Source organism: Macaca mulatta, chromosome 18 (assembly GCF_049350105.2).
Source record: "Macaca mulatta isolate MMU2019108-1 chromosome 18, T2T-MMU8v2.0, whole genome shotgun sequence".
NCBI lineage: Eukaryota > Metazoa > Chordata > Mammalia > Primates > Cercopithecidae > Macaca > Macaca mulatta.
This window is the reverse complement of record NC_133423.1, coordinates 83,942,562-83,969,667: the sequence shown is the minus strand read 5'-3', so window position 1 is coordinate 83,969,667 and position 27,106 is coordinate 83,942,562. Positions and strand designations below refer to the sequence as shown.

Below are 27,106 nucleotides of genomic sequence, written 5' to 3'. Positions count from 1 at the left end.
ATAAACATAACTGCACGTACCGTAACTCTGTATAACAAAACCACATGTAACATAACTGCACGTACCATAACTCCATACAACAGAACCGCATAAACATAACTGCACGTACCATAACTCCATATAACAAAAACGCATAAACATAACTGCATGTACCATAACTCCGTATAACAAAACCGCATGTAACATAACTGCACGTACCATAACTCCGTATAACAAAACCGCATAAACATAACTGCACGTACCATAACTCCATATAACAAAACCGCATAAACATAACTGCACGTACCATAACTCCATATAACAAAGCCGCATAAACATAACTGCACGTACCATAACTCCGTATAACAAAACCGCATAAACATAACTGCACGTACCATAACTCCGTATAACAAAACTGCATAAACATAACTGCACGTACCATAACTCCATATAACAAAGCCGCATAAACGTAACTGCACATACTGTAACTCCATATAACAAAACCGCATAAACATAACTGGACGTACCATAACTCCGTATAACAAAACTCCATGTAACATAACTGCACGTACCATAACTCCGTATAACAAAACCGCATAAACATAACTACACGTACCATAACTCCATATAACAAAGCTGCATAAACGTAACTGCACATACCGTAACTCCATATAACAAAACCGCATAAACATAACTGCACATACTGTAACTCCGTATAACAAAGCTGCATAAACGTAACTGCACATATCCTAACTCCATATAACAAAACCGCATAAACATAACTGCATGTACATAACTCCGTATAACAAAACTGCATGTAACATAACTGCACGTACCGTAACTCCGTATAACAAAACCGCATAAACATAACTGCACGTACCATAACTCCGTATAACAAAACCGCATGTAACATAACTGCACGTACCATAACTCCATATAACAAAACCGCATAAACATAACTGCACGTACCATAACTCCGTATAACAAAACCACATGTAACATAACTGCACGTACCATAACTCCATATAACAGAACCGCATAAACATAACTGCACGTACCATAACTCCATATAACAAAACCGCATGTAACATAACTGCACGTACCGTAACTCCGTATAACAAAACCGCATAAACATAACTGCACGTACCGTAACTCCATATAACAAAACCGCATAAACATAACTGCACGTACCATAACTCCGTATAACAAAACCGCATGTAACATAACTGCACGTACCATAACTCCATATAACAAAACCGCATAAACATAACTGCACGTACCATAACTCCGTATAACAAAACCGCATAAACATAACTACACGTACCATAACTCCATATAACAAAGCTGCATAAACGTAACTGCACATACCGTAACTCCATATAACAAAACCGCATAAACATAACTGCACATACTGTAACTCCGTATAACAAAGCTGCATAAACGTAACTGCACATATCCTAACTCCATATAACAAAACCGCATAAACATAACTGCATGTACATAACTCCGTATAACAAAACTGCATGTAACATAACTGCACGTACCGTAACTCCGTATAACAAAACCGCATAAACATAACTGCACGTACCATAACTCCGTATAACAAAACCGCATGTAACATAACTGCACGTACCATAACTCCATATAACAAAACCGCATAAACATAACTGCACGTACCATAACTCCGTATAACAAAACCACATGTAACATAACTGCACGTACCACAACTCCATATAACAGAACCGCATAAACATAACTGCACGTACCATAACTCCATATAACAGAACCGCATGTAACATAACTGCACGTACCGTAACTCCGTATAACAAAACCGCATAAACATAACTGCACGTACCGTAACTCCATATAACAAAACCGCATAAACATAACTGCACGTACCATAACTCCGTATAACAAAACCGCATGTAACATAACTGCACGTACCATAACTCCATATAACAAAACCGCATAAACATAACTGCACGTACCATAACTCCGTATAACAAAACCGCATAAACATAACTGCACGTACCGTAACTGCATGTAGCAGTAACTGCATGTAACATAACTGCATAAACATAACTGCATGTAGCATAACCGCCCGTAACAGTAAGTGCTTATTTTCCTCCTTTCCCTCCGTAGTTGCAGAGCTAGCAAGGAGTTCTAGCCTCCAGGAACCTTCTCACCAGGGCCCACATTCCCCTTCCACTTGGGGCAGAATAAATTTCACGCTGGACACTCCTCTGCATCTGACCTCCACGCACATCAGTAAGTAGGTAACTGAAAATGTAAAAGGTCTCTAAGGCTGAAACAGCAAAGCCCTGTGAGTTTCCTTTAACCTGTCCCAAAATCTGTCCCCCTCAAACATCCCATTCCCCAGGTAGTGCCAGTCCCTCTTGAAGCAGTTGCTTTTAACAGTTTTCTCTGAAGTGAAATACCATCGCAGCAAGCTGTTACTCCCCTGCACAGAGCTGCTGAAAACTAATCATCAGGCTTCAAACGCCAGGTTTGGCAAACTCTGGCTACAGAAAACCATTAATCTTGTGATGGCATTTTAGAGGTCTCCACAGAATCACATTTCCAAATGAAATAAACCCAGTCTCCCAAACTGGGCTGCGTTGGAAACAAGGAAACAAATGCCGGCGACAGCCATGAATTACAAGTGGCATGCTAATTACCAGTCCACATCCAGAAATAGCTGAAGACTGCAGGGTTTGTGTTGTTGTTGTTGTTAAAATAACTACAGCCTTTATCCCAGGGTTGGGCAAAGCATCTGATTTATTCAAATGCCTCAGCTTCTAAACATAATCACATTTATATGTACGTATCTGGGAGGGGGAGTGAGTGGAGGGAAACTGAGGGCTGGGGCAGGGCGAGACAGCAAGGGGTGGGCTGTCAGGAGAGGACTGGTCAGCAGGGCTGATACATTCCCTGCCGTGAAACCCACAGAACCTCCCGGGGGCTCTCCTGCCTGTCTGCCCGATGACGCCCACCTCGGACCCTGCAGAGAAAGAAGGGGACAGAAGACGCCGGTCCCTACAGTCTATTTAGCATCATCCATCACTTACTCCACAGGAGGTGCACGATGGGCAATGGTGCCTAGTGAGGGCCACAGAATTTAGACTGAAAGAATCTTGCTTCAAGAAACTTACAATCCGTTAAGGAGAGGGACAGTAAAAAGCGCCCGAGCATGACAGAAACGTGGTGGTCTCGTGCCACTGCCCTCGGCTCCTGGGGACAAAGTGAGCCTCTGCCTCTGCATGTGGGAGTTCAGCTGAAGAGATAAGGCCGCACCGACGGTCCCTGCTGGCACCGTGGGTGCAGAGGTGGCTCCTGCTGGCACCGTGGGTGCAGAGGTGGCTCCTGCTGGCACCGTGGGTGCAGAGGTGGCTCCTGCTGGCACCGTGGGTGCAGAGGTGGCCCACAGGACTCAATTTTAGAATGTGGAGCCGGAGCTCTGTTGAAAGAATCTTCCCCACCCCACCCTCACCCCTAGCCCCAGCCTTCTGTCACCCTATCACCCCTCTAACTACGCAACAGCACCCGCCACCCCACTCTCAAGTTCCAGAATGTTCCAGCAAGAAGTCTCCTTCAAGCTCATCCGGTCTGGCACAGGTTACTCTGGGCTGACTGGAGTTGTGGGGAAAGAGTGCTCTGGGCTTGCGTACGTTTAGGACACTCTGGGTTAAATAACGCTGAGGTTTTCCGCACCGCAGGACCACCAGTGTCTCCAGCACACTAAAGGTACACTGAGGCTCTCCAAGGCAGGACCAAGTAGGCGGCATCCCTCAACTCACTGGCTGGAAATGCTTCCCACTCCCAACACCCGTAGCCCCTCCACCCAGGACACCCCAGCCAGCTCGGCCTCCTTCTCCCTCAGCCGCAGGGCACACACAAGCCCCACTCCAGCGGCCGCTGAGGGCACAATGAGGAGACACACACGCTCCCCAGGGCGCTCACGGCGGAGACTCGGGCGCTGGAAGGTCGCAGCCATGCAGCCACACAGCCACGCAGCCACGCAGCCACGCAGCCAGGTGCCATGGGATCAGCACCAGGACTTGCTGCCGGCTCCCTGTTCACCACCCTTCCTTCCTTCCCACTCCCATCTCTTATCAGGAGAGGTGTCTGTTCAGCCTCAGAAATGCAAGACCAGATGGAGGCCTCCAGAGAGAAATCCTCAGCAGCCCAGACCCCTCACTGAAACACAACCCAGTGCGTTCCCTCTGCCCACTCTGACTCATCTTAGTGAGAATGCCACCAAGGAATTCTCGGGTGCAGGGACTGATCATATAAAGATGAACTAAAGATGCCAAATTCCTTCATCCTGCTGTCACTCATCTCACAGCCAATTCTCACACACCCACCCCGAAATAAGCCAGGAGAAGGAGCGGGCTCCGGGCATCTCTACCAGGACAGGCCCAGGAGGAAGACAGAGGACAATGGGGCTCCGTGCTGGCAGCGGGTGCCCCATTGCAGGCCTCCCTTGGGGCAGCAGTCATGGCTGACCCCGCGAACGTCACGTCCTTGAGAAAAAAGGCCATCAGAACGGAGCCTGCCCTCTAGTTCCCAGGCCCTGCACAGGGCTCCAGCCCTCACCACCGCCATCTGCTCTGCCTGGTGAGGTGGCCTTGAGGCTGAGGCAGAGCACATGTGTGGGGTGGGCGGGAGAGTAGGAAGAGGCTGCCGGCCCCTCTGCAGCCCTGGCTCTCCGCTGTGCCTGGACAGGCTCCAACTGTAAGGAGGCACGTGCTGGCCCTGGAACCACGGCTCTCCGGAGTCAAGCGGGAACCGGAAGCCGGAGCTGGGGCACAGAATTTGCAGACACCAAGATGTGTGAAGCACGGGGCAGAGCCACACAGGCTGTGACCAGCTGTTCCCACATCAAGCACATTGTCTCTCTGTGTTCACATAAAGCCAGGAACTGAGCCATGAGCGGCTGATGTGTGCAGGCACCAGGGGAACACAGGTGCGCTGCCTTCAGTGTGGGGAAAAATATCCTCCAGACATGAGGACCCTAGAACACCCGCCACCACCAAGGCAGACATCACCACCAGCAGCCACGTAGAAGTCACAAATCTGCTTCCGGAAATTTACCTTTTTTTTTTTTTTTTTTTTTTAAGAGACAGGGTCGGGCCGGGCGCGGTGGCTCAAGCCTGTAATCCCAGCACTTTGGGAGGCCGAGACGGGCGGATCACGAGGTCAGGAGATCGAGACCATCCTGGCTAACACGGTGAAACCCCGTCTCTACTAAAAAATACAAAAAACTAGCCGGGCGAGGTGGCGGGCGCCTGTAGTCCCAGCTACTCGGGAGGCTGAGGCAGGAGAAATGGCATAAACCCGGGAGGCAGAGCTTGCAGTGAGCTGAGATCCGGCCACTGCAACCCAGCCTGGGCGACAGAGCAAGACTCCGTCTCAAAAAAAAAAAAAAAAAAAAAAAAAAAAGAGAGAGGGTCTTGCTCTATTGCCCAGGCTGGAGGGTTAAGTGGCATGATCATAGCTCACTGCAGCCTCAACCTCCCAGGCTCAAGTGATCCTCCTGCTTCAGCCTCCTGAGTAGCTTGGATCACAGGTGTGTACCACTACACCTGGCTAAGTTTTTATTTTTTTATAGATGGGGTCTTACTATGTTGTCCAGGCTGCTCTCAAACTCCTGAGCTCAAGTGATCCTCCTGCCTCAACCTCCCAAAGTACTGGAATTACAGGTGTGAGTTGCCACACCTAGTCCTGAAATTCACTTTTAAGTGTCACACCAGCCTGGTCTCCCCACTAAAAATGAAAGGCTGTGTCACAGAGGGCTTTAGTCTCAAACCCAGGGCTCAAGAGTGCTCTTGTCCCAGTTCCATTGGTGTCTGGCTCCTGCAGCCAGCTGCTCAGGCTTTTCTTCCTCTAAGGTGGAGAGGTGTAAGGCAGAGGACGGATGCTACCCACCTTGTGATGAGGCAAGGAAAGGGCACGTGTTCAAAACCAAAACGCTAAACACAGATTTTTAAATGCTTTTGCTTTAAGATATCAAACAGGCACACCATATGCTTGAGAAACTCCACTACTTTTGTTAAAATGTGTCCATTTCAGAAAGAGGGTCTGGCCAGCACTGAGCTGCAGTCACCCCGTCCACCATCCAGCACAGAGGAGGCGAGCCCTGGGCAGGGAAGGGTGTTCTGATCTCACACTAACTGGGCACGAGTTTAGAGAAATGATCGTCACTTCTCCAAGGACATCAACACCCCTTCCTTTTTTTGTTATACTACAAACGTCCCTTAAATGCCTACATGCTACGTAAAATCATGACTCTAAGTTAAGCACTCGCTTTTAGAACGTCAGAGGCAGTGATGAAGGCAGCCCATGATGCTCCTCCAGAATTTCAAGAATGGAGTAATTTTGGACAAGCCCACATGGTCAGACTACGCATGACATATGGATGTCTGCCTTCCCAGAGTGTGGCAACGCCCATGGATGGTCTCAGAGCAATCCCAAGTTGAAGCAGGATGGACTTCAACCAGACTGCCACAGGCCAGGGGCTCTGCAGCATGTCCTGTCCGCATCAAGTGACCCCCAAGGAGTTGTGCCCGGAGCAGCGGCATCGCCGTGCCCGGAGCAGACCCATCATTGTGCCCAGAGCAGCTCCATCCCTGTGCATTTCCATTTAAGCTCCAGGCAGGCCTCCAGCCCCAGGATTCCTACCTGGACCAGAATGCTGGCTTCCTACTGATAGATGCCAGGAATCTCCAAGGTCTCTGAACACTGATCCCCACCCCCCGCTTGTGCACCACTGCACCCTGGAACCAGAGCGCTGGCCCTGAAGAGAGGCTGCCTCTCAGTGACCATCTGGCTTCCCCATCACTGTGGTGGGCCTGTCCCCCAGGATGTCCCCATGTCAGGCCATGGCCATGTCTTACCCAGGCTCTGCCTGCTGCATGCCCCGTGCATCTTCCTGGTTAGCACCTACAACTAAGAGGGCCCAGCCTCCACCTTCAGCTTCAGCCCAAATCCTGGCTCCGGCCACATGCCTTAGCACCTGAGCCATCAAAGCAAGGCCTGTCCAGCATCTTAGATACCACAGGTGGGCCTGGCAGGGACTTCAACACGGGACTTATCATTATTTTCAGAGACAGGGTCTCACTCTGTCACCCCAGCTGGAGTGCAGTGGTGGGATCATAGTTCACTGCAGCCTCGGCCTCCTGGGCCGAAGTGATCCTCCTGTCTCGGTCTCCTAAGTAGCTGGGAGTACAGGTGCACGCCACCATGCCCAGCTAATTTCTTTAAAAACATTTTTGTAGAGACAGAGTCTCATTATGTTGCCCAAGCTGGTCTTGAACACCTGGTTTCAAGCCGTCCTCCCATCTCAGCTCCCCAAAGTGCTGGGATTACAGGCACGAGCCACCGCGCTGGGCCCGACATTAAACTTTAAATCTGGGCACCGACATCATGGCTTTGGATTCAGGAGATGGTGTTTCGATGACTGGAAGAGGCGCTGCTCTTACACAAGGTCCCTGTGCTGGCCAGCAGCTCTGGTAGGTAATGAGGGTTAAGTGGTCCCAGCACCCGCAGGTGCACCACAGAGCAACAGAGAAAGGACCGCGTGACTCTGCTGACCAGAACACACCAAAGGGTGCTACGACCCCCACCTCGGGCCCGAGTGGCAAAGTCCCTTCCAAAATGCAGAGGCCCCTTAGTTCCCAGAGTGGCTGAGCCCAATCCCCACTCAGCAAACATCCTCGGGGACAGGAGCCTTGTCTCATCAGAGGGCAGTGATTTCCTTTCAGAACACGAAGCAAGATTGAAAACAAGCGCATAGGTGAGAAGAGGAAGTGGTGAACGGTGCACCACGAAAGGCCAGGCGCTCTCATCAACACCATCTCCCGCAAACCCACGAGAACCCGCTCGCGGGGAAGGAACCCCCTCGCTACACATACAAAGAACCTGGGTGCAGACAAGTGAAGTGACTGCCCAGGGCACACGACGAGTCCACAGTGGCTCCAGAAACCCACCCTGGGCGGCCTGCCCTCGAAGCTCACGCCCTCCTCACACGGCTGTGTGGAAAGCAGGTCTTAGAACAACTGTTAAAGGCTGAAAAGAAATGCACAGAAAGGAAAATGTGGCTGTGTGAAAATACTGGCAACACGGACGGCTTCTGCTCTTCTCTTTGTTTCTAAATGTTCTTATTTTTATTATTTTAAAATGCTTTAAATTAAATAATAAAAGGCTCTTTGTGGCCAGGTTCTGTGGCTCACACCTGTAATCCCAGCCCTTTGAAAGGCTGAGGCAAGAGGATTGCTTTAGCCTAGGAGTTCTTCGTTTTTAAAAAAACGTAAGGTTAAGCGAAGTCCTGGGGCGGGTCCCTCATCGGATGGGGCTGGTGTCCTTATCAGAAAAGGAACAGACCCCTCGTGTGTGCCCAGAGAAGAGGCCACATGAGGACCCAGGGACATGGCAGCCGTCTCCGAGCCTGGAAGAGAGGCCTGACCAGAAGCCAACCCTGACGGCACCTTCATCTTGGATTTGGAGCCTCCAGACCCGAGAGAAAATACATCTCTGTTATTTAAGTCACCTGGTCTGTGGTATTTTGTTAGGACGGCCCGAGCAGATTCATACACCTCAGCCTGTCCTGACAGAGGACCCTAAAACATCTCACAAGCTGATACAGAAGAACCACAGCCCGGTCTGATTTGGCGCCTCTTGCAAAGCAGAGGTCATGGACGGCACTCTGTTCCTGCTCTAACGTGGCAGGTCACACCTCCTGGCTTCGGGGCACAGCACTCGTGAAACCGCGCTGGAGGGACGCGCGCGAGATGCCTGCCAGGCACGGGAGCCCTTGACGAAAGAGGCAAGAGTGCTGGTTCTGCTCCTGCCTCCACCCTGGGCTGCCGGTGAGGTCCTGGGCAAGGCACCCCGCCTCGCAGCCTCAGATCTTCTCTTTGCACAATATGAGAGGCGAGTCAGTGATCTTTCAGGGTACTTGGGAGCCCCAAAGCTCCAACTTTACAAATTCTGCCTTCGTCAGCACACACTCCTCCGACTCACACACTAAACCCCAAATGCAGTTCTTTTCGTACAATCATTAAAAGCATACATTTGAAAATATACATGATAGTTTGTTTGTACTAGAGAAGGCCTTTAGCCTCATAGGAGCATGTAGATTTAAGCCACAGCAGCTATGCTGTTTCTTGTAGGTATTCAAGAATATGGATTCCCTGAAAAACCACACAAAGTCACTTTTCCCCCTTGGGAGTCACCGGACTACACCATCGCAGCTCCGTCAGTACACACGGCTTAACATTTCAAGGTGCCAGTTGAACATTCTGCTTCTTCTACAGGTTTAACCTTGTGTACAGACCCCTGGATAGGGAAGATATGTTTGATGTTATTAGTAAGTCCAGGTGACATGCACGATGCAGTGACTTGCAGGGAGTTGGTGAAGCAGCCCTGCACTCACGCCACATGCAGGAGCCACTGGTATTCCCCGGGCTCAGGCACAGGGTGACCCCATACGTGCAGCTGGTCAGCGGATGCTTCTACAGAAGAAACCCTACAACATCATCAACTTTGAGGCCTTCCCAGCCACAAGGTCCAGCTCAGCTTCCCAGGATGTGAGCATGTCATGCAGGAATATGCATGTTGGTGTGTGGAGGGTTAGCCCTGTGGGAGGAGGAATTTCAAGCAAGACAGAAAGTAGCTTGAGTTTCTACGATGCGCAGATGCCAACATGGGGTCTCCCTACTGCTGCCATGTTTGCTGGAGCAGCTTCCCCCTTAGGAACGCTGTTGGTCCAGTTCCTCCGCCTGAAACAGATTCCACAATTTGCTTCTTTCAGGGCAAGAAGGGTTTACCTGTGAATCCAATGTATGACTTTCACTGTGTTTGTGCATCTGCCTAAAATCAGACCAGCCAGCCCCCAACACACTCCCTTCTCCTGAGCATTTTCTAACGACAGAATTCACGTTCACGTCCGTCACGAATACAACCTCTCAGCTATTCCACGTAAAAACCAAGCTAAAAAGACAACCTTTTCTTTTTTTTAAATTATTCTATACATTGGGCTGTGACACTCAAACAAGCAGGTAGGCTGTCCTAATACCAAGCATAATATAAAAAGTGTACAACCGGAACTTTCCTAGTGACCATTAAGTCTCTCATTTTCAGTGGGCACCACGGCGTCCTCCTCATCCATCCGTGTCCCCCAGCGCAGGCCACCCCCGACGGGCCAGGCGGCAGCCAAGAGCCCTCTCCTCCACCGCCTACGAAGACGGGGACCCCAGAAGGTCGCGTGACCTCTCACATCTACTTCCTCACTTGTCATGGAGGGGTTTTAGTTCTGTGAGATAGCTTTGGTCTCTTTCTGTTCTAAAGAAAAGACATAACTCACTATTCTATAATAACAGCTATATTTTAAGCCACCACAGACATCATCCTTTTGATGACAAAAACGCCTTGCCACGCATTCAGGTCGAGGATTAAGCCTTGTGGAGAAGGGGCCGTTACCTTCGTCAGCGCTTCCGCACGCCGGCTGGGCCGTCTGCCTGACGTGCCCCAAGCCCTCAGGTGCCGCCAAGAGCAGCCACCTGGACCACCTTCGGCCCTTTCATCGTGGGCAGAAACTGCACTTCCCATGCACACTTCTCAGCTTACTTTACAGAGTTAAACTTAAATCATCAGAGGTTAATTAACCCATTTATGTGTACTGTTCCATTATTGGAACACTAAGCATGTGGGAGTTATTTATATCCTACTGCTCAAGGTCACTGCGAAGGTCTGATTTTTCACACATGTCTGCAATTCAAAAAATTGCAACCTCCGGCATAAACGGGTTTAAAAGGCGAACCACTAAGACAAATCTGCTATTTCAACCTCAGAAACAACTGAGTGACCGCTGACCCGGTATTAAAGTGCTCCTCTGGTCCCAGAAGCCCGTGAGCCTGACTCCTACGTGATCCCTAAGGTCGGACAGTGCCAGGAACAAAGCGTTTTCTGGAACCTAAAGCAAGGGGGGAAGGTAGCATTTTTAGAAAGTTTAAAAGTTTACATGTGGCTTCAAAGGGGTGATCAGTGGAAGTGACAATGACTAATGAGATAAAACGGCCACCTGAAAATTAACATGCAATGCGGAAACGTGGAGAGGGAAAGGGACATTTATTCAAGATGTCTTACTTAGAGAGACAGTCAGACTTTGTGAAAGAGAAAAGTATTCTAAAGTTATGATTTAATCCAGAAACGCACCAGAGATATAACCCTTCTCCCTGTTGCTCTCCCGTGACGGCAGTGACAGGCTGGTGCGCACAACATTTCCGATATTTTTCCCAACTAGACACTGGCCTGGCCAGCTCATTTGTATGGGGTTTGCATAGATCTGCATAACTTCTACATGAGGAGGTGTTTGCTCCATGCATCTATCCTTAATTCAATAATTTTGGTATCTATTCAGAGACGGTAGAGGGGAAACCGAAGCCATAAAACAATCACAGTCAAATACTGCTGATTTAGAGAAAGCTCACGAACACACACACTCACACAGGAGATTGGCTACAGGTCATCTGTGTGGCAAAAGCGTCACAGCAGCCACCTGGAATATTGTCTCCTCTCCTTTTACCCCACCCAGGACTACATTAATATGTCTAGAAAAGGGTCAGTTTTCCAAAAACTGACCACAGGCCATAGGAAAGACATAAAACCGCATTACACATTTCAATGCTTCAACGACTGTCAAAAACTGTAACGTAGCCAAGAGCTCAACCAGTGATTTCAGGTTTGTTTTCAGCATGCGTCCACCTAAGGGAAGATGTCAGCAGTGAAGGTTCACAGCATTCCTGGGACGTGATGCCCGAGCCGCAGAACCAAAGCTCACCTGCCTCCAGGGCATTCTTTCCCAGACCCAGCGCTGAACTCCTGGAATCCACGTGGCCTCCATCATTGTCTCATTTCCAGGCATCCCCTAGGTTGGAAAAGTCCTAGATCTCTCTCCAGTGGCCTTTGTGCCCCGGAATTACTGAGGAGTAAGTAAATGATCACCAGTGAAAACCTGTATCAGAAGTGTTGATCTCCCAAAGTACAAGGCCACCTACTGCTGCCTCATTAACTGCAAACAAATCCTCCTGCAATAACCAGAAAACAATGTGCTGCTAAGTGAAGAAAGAAAGGTCCTTCCACGCCTCGTGGTGTCCAGTCCCTCCTGGGCTCCCTTGTGCTTCAATTTCTGCACCTAGAGGCATGATCTGTGAAGGTTTTCGACATTTCCATCGTATATTCAGGAGCAGAACCGGGCCTGAGAGAGCCCACCCCAACGGCATCCTCTCCTTTCTCAAAACGTACTGGAGATGTTTTATTTCATGGGGTATTATAAGGGCTAACCCACAGCCTACAGACGGGGGAATGTCTAGAATCTTTCTAAATGCCAGAAATACTTTATAACTCTCCTGCTCCTGACCTGCCGTCATCTCAAGCCACACAGCCATCTGAATTAGCGGGAGAAAGTGACAGGAACAGAGCGCGGATCACAGGGCCACAAATACGCCCAGGGCACGCCCAGGCATCGTGCCAGCGGCCCACCCACAGACGGCTATGAGCACAGCAAGGTGCACCCAGTGCTGCTGTTTGCCACGTGCCACTGAGGCACCCAAGCCAGTGAATGAGGAGAGTAATCCGGCCCGCAGACCCGCAGTCTCTGCTGTGTGAGAGACGGCCAGACAGCCGGCAAGCTCCTGGAGGCCAGGGAACTTCTGAACCCCACAGTGCGTCACCGACCCCAGCTGCGCCCCTGAAGGGCACACAGCAAACGCGTGTGGACAGACCACACTGAAAACACCAACTTCTGTTTGGTAGCCCAGAAGGGAAAATTTTCTTTCACCGGGACATCTTCCAAAATTTCATCAAATTGGCTCAAACAGCAACCAAGCAGTCAGCCCAACAGATTTCAGGGCAATGTTTTCCTGGTAAATGGAAAAAGCCCCATACTGGGACCTCTGCTTGGGATACCCAGTCAACCTTCAGCACAAAAAAGCACAATCTTCAAGAAAAACTGTATGCTCAAGAATGCCAGAGAAAATCACACTGGTCATGAAATGGCACATTTTAATTCCTCAGAAACATTTGTTCATTACGATTCAGGAGTTTTTAAAGACTGATCACGCTTACCCCGGTGAGACCCGCGCTGCTCCCGAGAGGAACAGATCTCGTTGTGGGTTTGGGGTAACTCAGCTGGGATTCGGACGGGCCAGCCCCAGAGCCTACTGTGGGGGAAGGAAGAGCTGCACCTGTGAGGAGGGGAGAGGCGCTCCAGACACCCAGGGACCCGGCCAGGTCCCTGCAGCTCAAGCTACCCATTCTGCAACCACAGCCCAGTCATCGCAGCCATCTGCGCCTCACCCTCTGCACCTGTGCAATGTGATTTGTCCAAGGCTTCTGCCAGGACCAACCTTTTTTTTTTTTTTTTTTTTTGAGACAGAGTCTCGCTCTGTCACCCAGGCAGGAGTGCAGTGGCCGGATCTCGGCTCACTGCAAGCTCCGCCTCCCAGGTTCACGCCATTCTCCTGCCTCATCCTCCCGAGTAGCTGGGACTACAGGCGCCCGCCACCTCGCCCGGCTAGTTTTTTGTATTTTAAGTAGAGACGGGGTTTCACCGTGTTAGCCAGGATGGTCTCGATCTCCTGACCTCGTGATCCGCCCGTCTCGGCCTCCAAAGTGCTGGGATTACAGGCTTGAGCCACCGCGCCCGGCCAGGACCAACCTTTTATAGTTTCCATCAACAAATACTCAATAACTATGTATTGAATAAATAAGTGAATGAGTGAATGAGCTTCCAAACTAACAATCGCTTTTGCCTTCTGACGCCCCTGTTGGTGGCAGAGGGCTTCGCTGCTGATTATGTCATTTGTCATTTTGTTTTCTGGAGCACAACAGATTGAGCCTCAGTTGGAGAGGTGTAAAGACGTCAGCAAACAGACCGGCTGGGGAAGGAGAGGCGGCGTGGACGTGTGTGCCACTCTTCAGACGCTCTTCTGAGCAGATACTGGGCTGTGACTCAGAGGCCCAAACCCCATCCAGACTTGGTCAACAGCCCGGTTTAGTTTTATTTAGGTTTGTTATTGATCATAAACTGAGAAAATACTTCAGAGTTTAGTTAGCCCCCGGAAATTAAAATCCCCGTGTGTCACAAAAGAAGGGCTGACTGGGCCCCTGGGCAGAGCCGCCTTCCACTCGGGAAGCCACGGCGCAGGGCAGGGCCTCTGGGTCCGTTCACTGGGGTTGAAAACGTGGTCCTTATGCAGACGGCACCCTCCGATCTTCTAACAGGCCTGTGATCTTAGAGGCAAAGTTTGGTATAAATGAACTGTGATTTAAATTAATGGATAAAAGGTGTTTCTGTTCTTCCGGTATAATCCAACTTCTGAGAATGCACCAGCGCCTGACTTCTACTTTACTTTCATATCTCACTAAATCCACAAATCTGGAGTAGCTCACACATCGGATGGTAAACAACAAAACCCTTTTAAGATACCGTAATTTTTTTACATGAACAAGCAGCAGGCGCCCAAAAAAAGCCTAAAACAAACCGAGATCTTTTTTTTTTTTTTTTTTTTTTTTTAAGAATACCTGTCTGGAGAATAAATAAAGAAAAACAAGCAAATGAAGAAGCAAATTAATGGAAACTTTCAATAGCTATCAATTCTTCCAGCCAAGCAAAAAGTGTATAATTTAGGGTTCTAATGGTTTCAGGATCGTTTTACCCAGAGTAAGTTAAGACATATTGAGATAGTTGGAGAATGCTTAAGATACAAACAACGATTAACGGACAGGAGGTTGCTACAAACTCTGAACCTGACCGCGAGCCAAACATTCCCGGCACGTAAAGGGTTAATTAACACTTTTCTATGGAAAATCAGGGACAGGAAGGAATCCCCAGCCCCTCTTCCTCTTCAAGGATCGAGGCACTGAGGCCCCTGAGAAATACGGAGAAACAGAATCATCCAGTTTGACGATAACCGGGGGAGGAATGGACGCTCCATCGCAAAGAGGAGGCGCCAGCCACCCAGGCCCTCCCCGCTCCTCCAGCTGTGCTCCCACGGGAGGACTGAGGTCTCCCCACGGGGCACAGCCCCACACAGCTACCGAGCCCAGCACGTCTGCCCACACAGTAAAACTCCCCGACAGGGTACGGGAAGGGCAGGAATCTGCTGTCCTAAACAGAACATCCAGAATGTTCCAGTGGTTCTCCTAGAGGCTGCTGAACCTCTCCCAGTAGCCCCCACCATCACGAGGAAGGCTGAGATACGGTGGGACCATTCTTCACATAGGAGGAAGCTTGCTCTTGAATGTAAGTCTTCACCCCCAGAAGCTCAAGCACCCGACTTCAGCAAGGAGGAGTTTACATCTGGCATTCTGCGACCCGGCTGTTCTCCCCGCATCCCATCTCTCCACGCAGTCCCAGTGGCTCCGGACTGGACACAGCTGGGTCTGTGGCCGAGCATGGAGACAGACGGCCCCATAATTTTAGCAATGACTCATCTCTCTTTAACTTTGCAAAGTATGACAGTGGCCAACTAGCAAACTTCATCATAGCCTTATTTACGCTTTCTTCACTGAAGTTCCTAAAAGATAGAGTCTGTGTTTTTGTTCAACTGTAAATTAAAGACGGATGACGCTCCTGAAGATTTCATGTTAAGTGATTAGACAAGTAACTGGCCATCTAGCACTAACTTCTACTTGTATTTACACACTTACGAATCCTTGAACAGTTCAATGTCCTGCAATCTACAAAATGCTTTTACTCCCTTTAACACTGTTAGAGTCATCACAGAGAGTCCAGGCCTCATGTAGTCTCTCATTGCCTGTTTATACACCTCCACAACGAGACAAATGAGAAAGTGAGTACAATGTGATTTAAACCCCTAGGAACTAAACCATGACGCATGCTGGAACCGAACAGTTTTACTTTTAGAACTCAGAAGACTATGACACAAGAGCATAATCAAAACAACTGCTACCCAGGTCTAGGGCTGGGACCGTGACAGCAATGTGGAAACTGCCAAGCAGTGGAGCCTTCTGAATGGCTGTGAAGAGGAGCAGAGGCCCAGCTCCTCATGAGGCCTGACCGGCGTCTCTAAAAGCCCCCGAATGTCCAAGTGCCTGAAGGCTTGGGGCTTGGACGGGGCTGTTTCCACAGCGTCTGTTCTCCTGCCAAAGCTCTGTGCCTATTCCTTTCTTTTCTAGGTGGTGTTTTAGGTGCTTCTAAGTAGAACAGTCGCATCAAGAGGTCCTCATGCTTTGTGGGTGTCGTCACAGCGCAGAAGGTACCGTCAACTGCCGTGGTCTGCACGGCTGCTCCCGTGGCCCGTGGTTCGCCCTGCAGGGTGGTTTCCACACGGCTTTTCATCCATAGCCACTAGATTGTGCTGATACCTTTACAGATTATTTTTAGATTGTTCAAACTGTATTTTTCAGCAATATTTTAACTTGAAATAGCCAAAGTTGTGTATCTGGTCCTATTATCAACTAAATTTTTCTTTACTATAAATTTGACACAATTTTAATATAAACAACTCTAATATGGATAGCTAAAATAATCTTTCAATTTCAATACACATGTCCTTACAACAGATGGGGAAGAGACCTTTATCTGTGTAATTCTGGCTAAGCTAACAGAAGGTGGCTAAAAGGATATCATTTTCCCATATTCACCTGAAGTTGAGTTTGGGACATTTGCTATTTGATTCTGCATTACAATCAGCTCACATTTATCTGGAGGATTATAAAACTGCCAGACATTTTATTGATTAAAAACACCACCCAAATATTACAATTAGGATTATTACAGAAGCAAATCCTCAGTTTGAAATGTGAAAGGAATACAAATTGATAATTGTTCCCATTCCACCTTCTTCACAGAATAATCACTTTGGAGAAGACGATACTAGCATCTGGTCATTTATCTGATGGCTTCTAGGTTTACATGAGATTTTCTAAAAATACCTAAACACCCGAATTATTAAATTAAAACTAGCTATGCGGCACATTTTGCCTTAATCTCTTTGCCTCTTGTCAGATAAGGTTTTTCATGTTTTTCTCTGTATTGAACCAACGTCAGTATTTTCTAGTCAGTCTTTCATTAATTACTCTAAATTGTAGGAAGCTTATATTAATTACTTGTATTTTCTCTGAAATAAATATTTGATTACCAGGTTTCAACTGGGACTAAATCCAGTCCTCATAGTAAGTGTTTCTCTCTCTCCAGCCACACTAAGGTCAATGTGAAATCACACTGAGAGTGTAGGAGTAAGAATTTGGGCACCCCCCGCTCCACCCCATAACCTGAGGGCAGACAGTGGAGAACGGTACAGGAGCCCACACCATAGGGTGGTGCCGTCGTAGTCACCAGCCAATTACTTATCCAGAGGATGTCCACACCCCACACCCACTCTCCAAAGGGAAGTACCAGGAATTTATCTTCATCAGACACAACTCAAGAGATACAGAAGGTGGCCGGGCGCGGTGGCTCACGCCTGTAATCCCAGCACTTTGGGAGGCCAAGGCAGGCAGATCACAAGGTCAGGAGACCGAGACCATCCTGGCTAACACGGTGAAACCCCGTCTCTACTAAAAATACAAAAAATTAGCCTGGTATGGTCGTGGGTGCCTGTAGTCCCAGCTATGCGGGAAGCTGAGGCAGGAGAATGGTGTGAATCCAGGAGGCAGAGTTTGCAGTGAGCGGAGATGCGTCATTGCACTCCAGCCTGGGTGGCAGAGCAAGACTCCATCTCAAAAAAAAAAGAGATACAGAAGGCAAACTCATTTCAACCTTACTGTTCAAACTCGTGGCCTCCAGTGATCCTCCTGCCTCGGCTAAATGTTAAAAAGTGTAACAACTGGTTTTCGAAAAATCATGAAAAACAGACAAAAACTTGACAACAGAACAGATCATCCTCATTATACTATGACAAAGGTCATTACAGCACCAAGATCAACATATCGGAGTGTATATTACTGTATTTTATTGGACAGTATTTCACAGAAGGATACACTAAGATATCTGCAGACTTCTCCCGCTCTTCAGAGGGCTGCGCTCTTATTTCCTCTACGTCCTGGTGGGGATCGCGCCGTTGCGGGTGACACCAAGTCTCCAAGCGTGTTGTGACTTTTCCCAGCCTGACTGCTTTCTATCCAATCTCCAGTCATTTCCCCACATTCGCCCTCCAGACGCGTCCAGCCACACCGGCTCCATCCAGACCCTCCACTCGGAGTGAGCGCCACCTCCTAGGCTGCTGTCTCCCCTCAGACCACCATCTCTTTACCCAAGACTGAAGCCCAAAAGTCACTCTGCCACCCACCTTCTGCCCCACCTGCCCTGCACAGTCCAGCTACCAACACAATCGGCACACGGATGCCTCCACCCCAAGGCCTCTTCTCCACAGCTCCTGCTTCAGCTCAGGCCCTGTCCCCCTGGCCAGGGACGGCTCCTCACTGCCCTTCCCGGCCGGCCCTCTCGGCTTCCGTCTCCTTCTCCACTGACTCCCACCCTCGGCCACCAGACTCAGCTTCCTAAACACGCATCGAATGACGCTGTCTCCTCTGAAAAGTGTAGTGGTTCCCACACCCTACGGGATAATCTATACAGCGCGTTCAAAACCTCATGGGGCCAGGAGGTTGAGGCCATCCCGAGCAGCATAGTGAGACCTCATCTCTACAAAACATTTTAGAAGTTACCTGGGCGTGGCGACACACACCTGTACTGCCACCTCCTCAGGAGGATGAGCAGGAAGGTTGCCTGAATCAGTAAGTTGAGGCTGCAGTGAGCTATGATTGCGCCACTGCACTCCAGCCTGGGTGGCAGAGCAAGACCCTGTCTCTAAAAATAAATAAACAAAACTCGATAGTTCGGCCCTCACTTTCTTTTCCAACTTTATCTCGAGCTATCGTGTTCCTGTTCCAAAGACAACATAATATGAGTCAGCTTTAAAAAGGAAGCAGATGGCCGGGCGCGGTGGCTCAAGCCTGTAATCCCAGCACTTTGGGAGGCCGAGATGGGCGGATCACAAGGTCAGGAGATCGAGACCATCCTGGCTAACACGGTGAAACCCCGTCTCTACTAAAAAATACAAAAAACTAGCCGGGCGAGGTGGTGGGCGCCTGTAGTCTCAGCTACTCGGGAGGCTGAGGCAGGAGAATGGCGTAAAAACCCGGGAGGCGGAGCTTGCAGTGAGCTGAGATCCGGCCACTGCACTGCAGCCTGGGCGACAGAGCGAGACTCCGTCTCAAAAAAAAAAAAAAAAAGGAAGGAGATTCTGAGACAGGCTCCAATGTGTGTGAATCCTGAAGACTTCATGCTATAAGTGAAATACACTAGACACAAAAGGACAAATACCGCATGATTCCACTTACGAGGTATGTGGAGCCGTCAAAATCAGAGACGGAAAGCAGAATCGTGGTGTCAGCGGCTGGAGGGAGAGGGACGCACAGTTAACGTTTAATGGGTACAAAGTTTTGGTTTGGGAAAATGGAGAAGAGTGCTGCAAACGGATGGTGGTGACGGTTGCACAACGTGAATGTACTTAATGCCACAGAACCGTACGCTTAAAAATGGTTAAAATATACTGTTTCCATAGCAGCTGAACCATTTTACATTTTTTCCAGCAACACACAAGGGTTCCAGCTTCTCCACGTTATGTATATCTTACCACAGTCTTTTTTTAAGAAGGGACAAAAAGTTTGAGAAACAAAGTTAACAGTGTGCTGTGAAAGCCAGGTTGAAGGACTGGCCTGAGATTCCCCCACCATCCTCTAACAAGGGTGCAGCCTTGACGTCCATACCACAACCCCCGAGTTTCAAGAAAGACATGGAGAAATGTGGAGAGCCCTGGGAAACCAGATCCCAGGAGAAAAACAGGGAAACTGTTAAAGTGTCAGGCTGAGCAAACAGACCCCAGACCCCTTGTGCACAGCAGGATCCTCTCCCAAGCACCGAGCTCACTAAGCTAACCCAGCCTCACCACAAAGCCTCCTGCAGCAAGCATGCCAACTCTAAAATCTCATATGAAGTTCAAGAAGAAACCTACAAAGGAAAAGCCCGGCGGATCCGTCCAGCGGCCCCCACGTTAAGTTACACAATTGCCAACAGAATCCTATCCCCTGACCGTCCTCGGCAAGCCTGTCTGTCACCCTCGGCCCACTCGTGACACCTCCAATCTGGCCATCGCTGAAGTGGCTGCCCCAAGCCAAATGAACCACACGCCTCATGCTCCACTGCGAGTGCTCTTAACCCTTTCCGGAGGTCAAAACCTTACTGAGAATCCTATCAAAGCCCTGGCATTCTCCCCAGCAACTGGCAACATTTCAAGGAATTCACAGATGCCCCTGGACCCCTGGGGCCGACAAACTCCGTCTCCTTCACATTTCCCTTCCGCACCGCACTTGAGAGGGACGCTGCAACCTCCCTCCTTGTGTAAGAATTATGTAACTCTAACAAATCCCAAGAATCCCTCAGGACTCTCTCTGAAAGGGCGGCCCACGCCCCCCACCCGTGTCAGGATGTCAAGGGGAGGTCGTCTCACATCGGCTTCAGAGGCACAGCCGGTCTGACACGCCACATCCCCAAAGGATGCCCCTCTCCCTGCGACTGCCCTCACAGATGCACCAATGTGACTTATGGGGACTGCTGCGATGCAGTCTGTTACCACTGGCACCAGCCGCCACGGGCGAATCATCTCAGGAACCTGACCTTGGCAAAGCGTGTTTCACACTTGAGCACAGTTCATCCAGGTGGCCTCGAGCAGGGGCAGGGAGGCAGAAAAGGGACAGGGAGGTGCCGGGGCGCACTGCCCCCCACACCGTGCTGCAGGAGTCACCTCACCCACACAGGGAGACCAAACCCTCAAAGCCAAATTTTCAAGCTGCTGCTGAGAATCCCATAAAAAGCAATGCTATTTCTAACCTCCCGCACCACGGAAAAATACACACGCCACCAAGCAACCCAGAATCTGAGGATTTATTTTTACATCTTTTCCCCACACCCCCACCCTGGCCTCCCCCACAAAATTTTAGGTGGAAAATTTGCTAGCTTTTTAGCAGTTTGACAATGCCGTGCGAGGCATGAACTGACGGAGCCGCTAGCGCATTTGAGTTTAAAGCAAAGCATCAAGGTATTTTTCCCATATGACTCCGCAGGTCGGCTTGATGAGAAACTAATAAACTCGAATCACAGACAGAATCCAACAAGCAGGTGGAGAGAGGCCCAGGTCCCAGGCCATGGGCAGAGGTGGCAGAGGTGGCAAGTTTCTTTCTCCCACCTCTGAAAGCATGTTCCCACCACAGGCCTTTCCTCCCGCAGGCTGGCATTCTCTAACCCAAACTATAGACAAGGGCATTCGGCATCCCTGACGCCCTTGCTGCGTTTCTGATTTTCTCAGCGCCACTCTTAACCCTTGATACGGTCTGGCTGTGTCACCACCCAAATCTCAACTTGAATTGTATCTCCCAGAATTCCCACATGTCGTGGGAGGGAGCCGGGGAAGGTAATAGAATTACGAGGCCTTTCCCGTGCCATTCTCACAATAGTGACTACGTCTCACGAGATCTGATGGGTTTATCAGGGGTTTTTGCTTTTGCTTCTTCCTCATTCTCTTGCCGCCGCCATGTAAGAAGTGCCTTTTGCCCCGCGCCATGATTCTGAGGCCTCCCCAGCCGTGTGGAACCGTAAGTCCAATTAAACCTCTTCTCTTCCCAGTCTTTATCAGCAGGGTGAATACGGACCAGTACAGTAAACTGGTACCAGTAGAGTGCAGCACTGCTGAAAAGGTACTCAAAAATGCGGAAGCGATTTTGGAAGTGGGTAACAGGCAGAGACTGGAACAGTTTGAAGGGCTCAGAAGAAGGCGGGAAAATGTGGGAAAGTTTGGAACTTCCTAGAGACTTGTTAAATGGCTTTGCCCAAAATGCTGACAGCGATATGGACAATAAAATCCAGGCTGAGGTGGTCTCAGATGGAGATGAGGAACTTGTTGGGAACTGGAGCAAAAGTGACTCTTGCTATGTTGTAGCAAAGAGACTGGCAACATTCGGCCCCTGCCCTAGAAATCTGTGGAACTTTGAACTTGAAAGAGATGATTTAGGGCATCTGGCGGAAGAAATTTCTAAGCAGCAAAGCACTCAAGAGGTGACGTGGGTGCTGTCAAAGGCATTCAGTTTTATAAGAGAAGCAGAGCATGTAAGTTTGGAAAATTTGCAGGATGACTATGCAACAGAAAAGAAAAACCCATTTTCTGGGGAGAAATTCAAGCCGGCCGCAGAAATCTGCATAAATAGCAAGAAGCCTAATGTGAATCTCCAAGACCATGAGGAAAATGTCTCCAGGCCTTGTCAGAGACCTTCACAGCAGCCCCCTCCCATCACAGGCCCAGAGGCACAGAAAGAAAAAGTGGTTTTGTGGGCTGGGCCCAGGGTCCCCGTGCTGTGTACAACCTAGGGACGTGGTGCCCTGTGTCCCAGCCACACCAGACGTGGCTGAAAGGGGCCAACACACAGTTCAGCCTGTGACTTCAGAGGGTGGAGGCTGCCAAGGCGTGAGCCTGCTGGTACGCAGAAGTCAAGAATCGAGGTTTGGGAACCTCCGCCGAGATTTCAGAAGATGTATGGGAACGCCTAGATGCCCGGGCAAAAGTTTGCTGCAGGGGTGGGGCCCTCATGGAGAACCTCTGCCAGAATAGTGCAGAAGGGAAATGTGGGGTAGGAGCCCCCACACAGTCCCTACTGGGGCACGGCCTCGTGGAGCTGGGAGAAGAGGGCCACCCTCCTCCAGACCCCAGAATGGTAGCTCCACTGACAGCCTGCACCGTGTGCCTGGAAAAGATGCAGACACTCAACACCAGCCTGTGCAAGCAGCCAGGAGGAAGGATGTACCCTGCAAAGCCACAGGGGTGGAGCTGCCCAAGGCCATGGGAACCCACCTCTTGCATCAGTGTGACGTGGATGTGAGACCTGGAGTCAAAGGAGATCATTTTGGAGCTTTAAAATCTGACTGCCTCGCTGGATTTTGGACTTGCGTAGGCCCTGTGGCCCCTTTGTTTTGGCCAATTTCTCCCATTTGGAACAGCTGTATCTACCCAATACCTGTACCCTTACTGTAAGGAGGAAGTGACCAGCTTGCTTTTGATTTTACAAGCTCACAGGCAGAAGGGACTTGCCTTATCTCAAATGAAACTTTGGACTGTGGACTTCCAGGTTAATGCTGAAATCAGTTAAGACTTTGGGGGACTACTGGGAAGGCATGATTGGTTTTAAATATGGGGATGTGAGATTCGGAGGGGCCGGGGCAGGATGATATGGTTTGGCTGTGTCCCCACCCGAATCTCAACTTGAATTGTATCTTCCAGAATTCCCACGTGTTACAGGAGGGACCCTGAGGAAGGTAGTTGAATCAGGGGGGCCAGTCTTTCCCATACTGTTCTCATGACAGTGAATAAGTCTCATGAGATATGATGGTTTTATCAGGGGTTTCCGCTTTTGCTTCTTCCTCATTCTCTCTTGCTGCCGCCACATAAGAAGTGCCTTTTGCCTCCCGTCATGATTCTGAGGCCTCCCCAGCCACGTGAAACTGTTAAGTCCAATTAAACCTCCTTTTCTTCCCAGTCTCGGATATATCTTTATCAGCAGCGTGAATCGGGACTGATACAAACCTAAAGTTGAAGAATCAGGGGACGATGGTGAGATGGAGCTTCAGACTCCAGTCCCCTGATGCTGGGTAGACAGAGGCCCAGGAGGAGAGAGTACGAGGTAAGAGGGGACATGGGAGACACAGAGAGGAGTCCCAAATAAGGCTGAAGAACTCAGAAACTCTTTCAGAAGCTGAGGGAGCCCCCTGAACCAGGACCCCCAAACCTGGAATCCCTCCCAGGACCCCAGCACCGGCCACCTTGGTGTCACTTCCCTGATGGCGACCTGGAAGGCCAGCAGAGGCTCTGACCCACAGCTTCCCCACTGCCCACGCAGGTGGGAAACCTCAGGGCACCCTCTGCAGGAACCACCTTCAGGGCTGAGTTTCAGTCCTCCTCAAGTTAGGAGCCCCCAGCACAAGACGGTCATTCACATGACAACTCCGATTGTCTTTTGTGGGTTTTTCTGTGTTTTTTTGAGGGGGGCGTTGGAGACAGGATCTCACTGTACTGCCCAGGCTAGAGCGCAGCGGCATGATCATAGCTCACTGCAGCCTCAAACTCCCAGGCTCAAGTGATCTTCCCGCCTCAGCCTCCTGAGTAGCTGGGACCACAGGCACAAGCTACCACGCCCAGATAATTTTGTTGACTTTTTAGCAGAGCTGAGATCTCAGGTTGCCCAGGCTGCTTTCATATTCCTGAGCTCAAGCGATACTCCTGCCTCAGCCTCCCAAAGTGCCGGGATTCCAATTCTTTTTGTTCGATAACATTTTCACAAGTTAATCTGTTTTACTGCACGGTGCCAAAGATCACTTTATACACACATCTGGTGAAAATAAGCAAGACTATTTGCCACTGTAGACGGCAGAGACCTACATTCAAAGGTAATGACTGCTTCTCCCAGGACTACTGATCCTCTTTGATTTTACCTTAAAAAGTTTAAACTGAGCGCAAAGATAGAAGTTCAGGTCAGGATGCACTGCCTGGGTCTAAGGTTACTTTTTCATTGTTTCACTGTGACTCCCCACAGGGCCCCTGGTCTCACACTGGAAGACGTTCACAGGGCCCCTGGTCTCACACTGGAAGACGTTCACAGGGCCCCTGGTCTCACACTGGAAGACGTTCACAGGGCCCCTGGTCTCACACTGGAAGACGTTCACAGGGCCCCTGGTCTCACATTCACAGGGCCCCTGGTCTCACACTGGAAGACGTTCACAGGGCCCCTGGTCTCACACTGGAAGACGTTCACAGGGCCCCTGGTCTCACACTTCACAGGGCCCCTGGTCTCACACTGGAAGACGTTCACAGGGCCCCTGGTCTGCACCGGTGCCTTCAGATCCCTTAAGGACCAGGAAGGAAACCAAAAGAGAGGTGGAGCTTTCTCCAGCTGCACCTTTCCAGTCTGTGCTGACAACCAGATCTCAGTCTCAGGCTGCAATGCCTTATGCGGAGGTCAGGGAACGGCGCGGGGAGCCTGAATTAATCATTTCTTTGCCTGCACCCGGGTGGCTTTGGGCTTAATCACGTCAGCAGCACTCCCCCGAGCGCTCCAGCAGGATGCCGCGTGAAGCTCCTTAGTAAACTTCCACAGTCCTGGAAGAGGACGGAGAGAGCAGGACCTCTGCTCTTTCCTCCAATCCCCCAGCACACAGATCACAGCAGAAAGCCAGCATTAGGGTGGAAAATAATAGCCAACGTGTTGTTGAGTGACGACCGTGCATGGAATGCTGAATTAGGCATCTTCAAAGTAATTCCATGAGATAAATATCATCCCGTTTAAAGATGAGGAAAGCTGAGACTCACAGGGTTAGGACTCACCAGGGTAACAAAGTGAATGAAAGTCACCAGGCCAGAACTCAGCCCAAGGTCTGTGGCGTCTGAGTTCCCCACACAAATGCAATATGGTAAAGGGCAAATGTTTTCAGATTCGTCGAGGAGGGAAAAACTCAAAAGTGCATTGAATAGCAACCCAAACACGTGGACCCGGCTGCATTTTAAAACCAAGTCCAAATACATCCACTGGACAAGGAGACAGGCACATCCTGCAGTTAATGCAAAGCTCTAGGCCTCTTTGGGCCCTCCCAGGCAAGCAGACAGAGCAGAAGAAGGCAATACCACCTGTCCATTTTATCAGCTCGTAGGAATGTCTCACAGCCCAGCTGTGAGCTGCTTAAGGGACACAATTTTGCAAGTAACAGAGCAAATATAAATTCCAGGACAGTCAGCTGTAAGAACCTAGTTTAGAGGTGTGAAAGTTCTGACGACGCCTCGCAATCTAAGTCTGTGCTTGAAAATCACCCATGATGATGAAGCGCCATGCAGTTCTGCAGAAACAGTGATTCCTTCTTTGGCTGCTCTGATTTTCAGGAGAAGCGACGTAGTTTTGTATTTAATTTAAAATCCACACATACCAGTACAGTCAAGACAAAGTTTTCCATTACCAAGTTTGAAAGCTGCTTAAAATAATTGATGAGTGAGGTAACCCCACATAAGGGGGGAAATCAGATACTGAAGTCATTTGCAAGGATTCTTTCTACTTTTGCGGAAATGTTGTAACTCAAGTTTCAGTCTGCGGGGGCATAGTCCAGCAGTGTGTGTGTTCCGCTACCTAGTAAAATTCTACTGGAACACAGTGCTAGTTTTTGGTGGGTCAATTCAATGGGAACTGTATTTGAGACAATAAAAGAGAAATGAAACTGCGCCCACGCCTTTGTCAGCCCTGGCAGAGAGGTGCTGCCACCGCCCACTTCAAGCTGGCGGTGAATGTGCCAAACGATGGAAGAAAAACGGCTGCTCCACACCCACCCAGCCAGCGAAGAGCTGGGATTTTCAAACACCGCGCTGTTCTGTCAGGTTAACAAAGGCATCGTGTGAATAACAAGCATTTCGTCAGTCACTGAACATCCGCGAGGCGTGCGGTCTGGGTGTTCCCCACGAGCTCGTTCCACCCCAGCTTCCCGAGAGCCAATCGAATGGGCGTGAAATCCACTCAGGGGACAGGGGAGACGCTCGAGCTCAGCAGTGGAGGAGCTGCCCCCACACGGAACCCAAGCGTGGTTTGCTCTGCCATGCATACTGCTTTGCACCCGCAATTCGGGAAGGCGTCAAACTGTAAAAAGTCCATTTACATTCCAGGGTCGGTGTGCCTCAGCAAGGAAGCACCGCAAATCCTCCTGGATTCTCCAGGTGCCTCCTCAGCTGCCAACAGCAACCAGAAAGGAAAGGCTGGGATATGCTCTAAGAGCTTCGGGGTGGATTCCTCATCAAGTCGTTTCATTTGCCAAAAGTTTTATCGAGCGCCTGACACTGCTGGCACTGTTCTAGGCCCTGAAGAAAAAATAAATGGAAGGAAGGAGGACAAGCGGGAGAGAGCGAGGTGCTTGCCCTCAAAAGGCTTACATTCTAGGAAGGGATTTCCCGTAAGCGACGAGTCCTACCACCAGGCACGTTAAAAATTTAGAAAAAAAATTGGATCTTATATTTTATAGAATGTCTTA

At 49.7% G+C, this 27,106-nt stretch overlaps 1 protein-coding gene across 22 annotated transcripts in view; it reads right to left on the bottom strand.

The window, feature by feature from the left end:
- The window catches only part of LDLRAD4 (low density lipoprotein receptor class A domain containing 4), a 446,527-nt gene that overhangs the window by 351,905 nt on the left and 67,516 nt on the right, over positions 1-27,106 (bottom strand). The window contains exon 1 of one of the 22 annotated variants that reach the window (XM_077974612.1): positions 10,081-10,277. The gene's annotated coding sequence lies outside the window, so the exon portion shown is untranslated. 22 annotated transcript variants of the gene reach the window in all.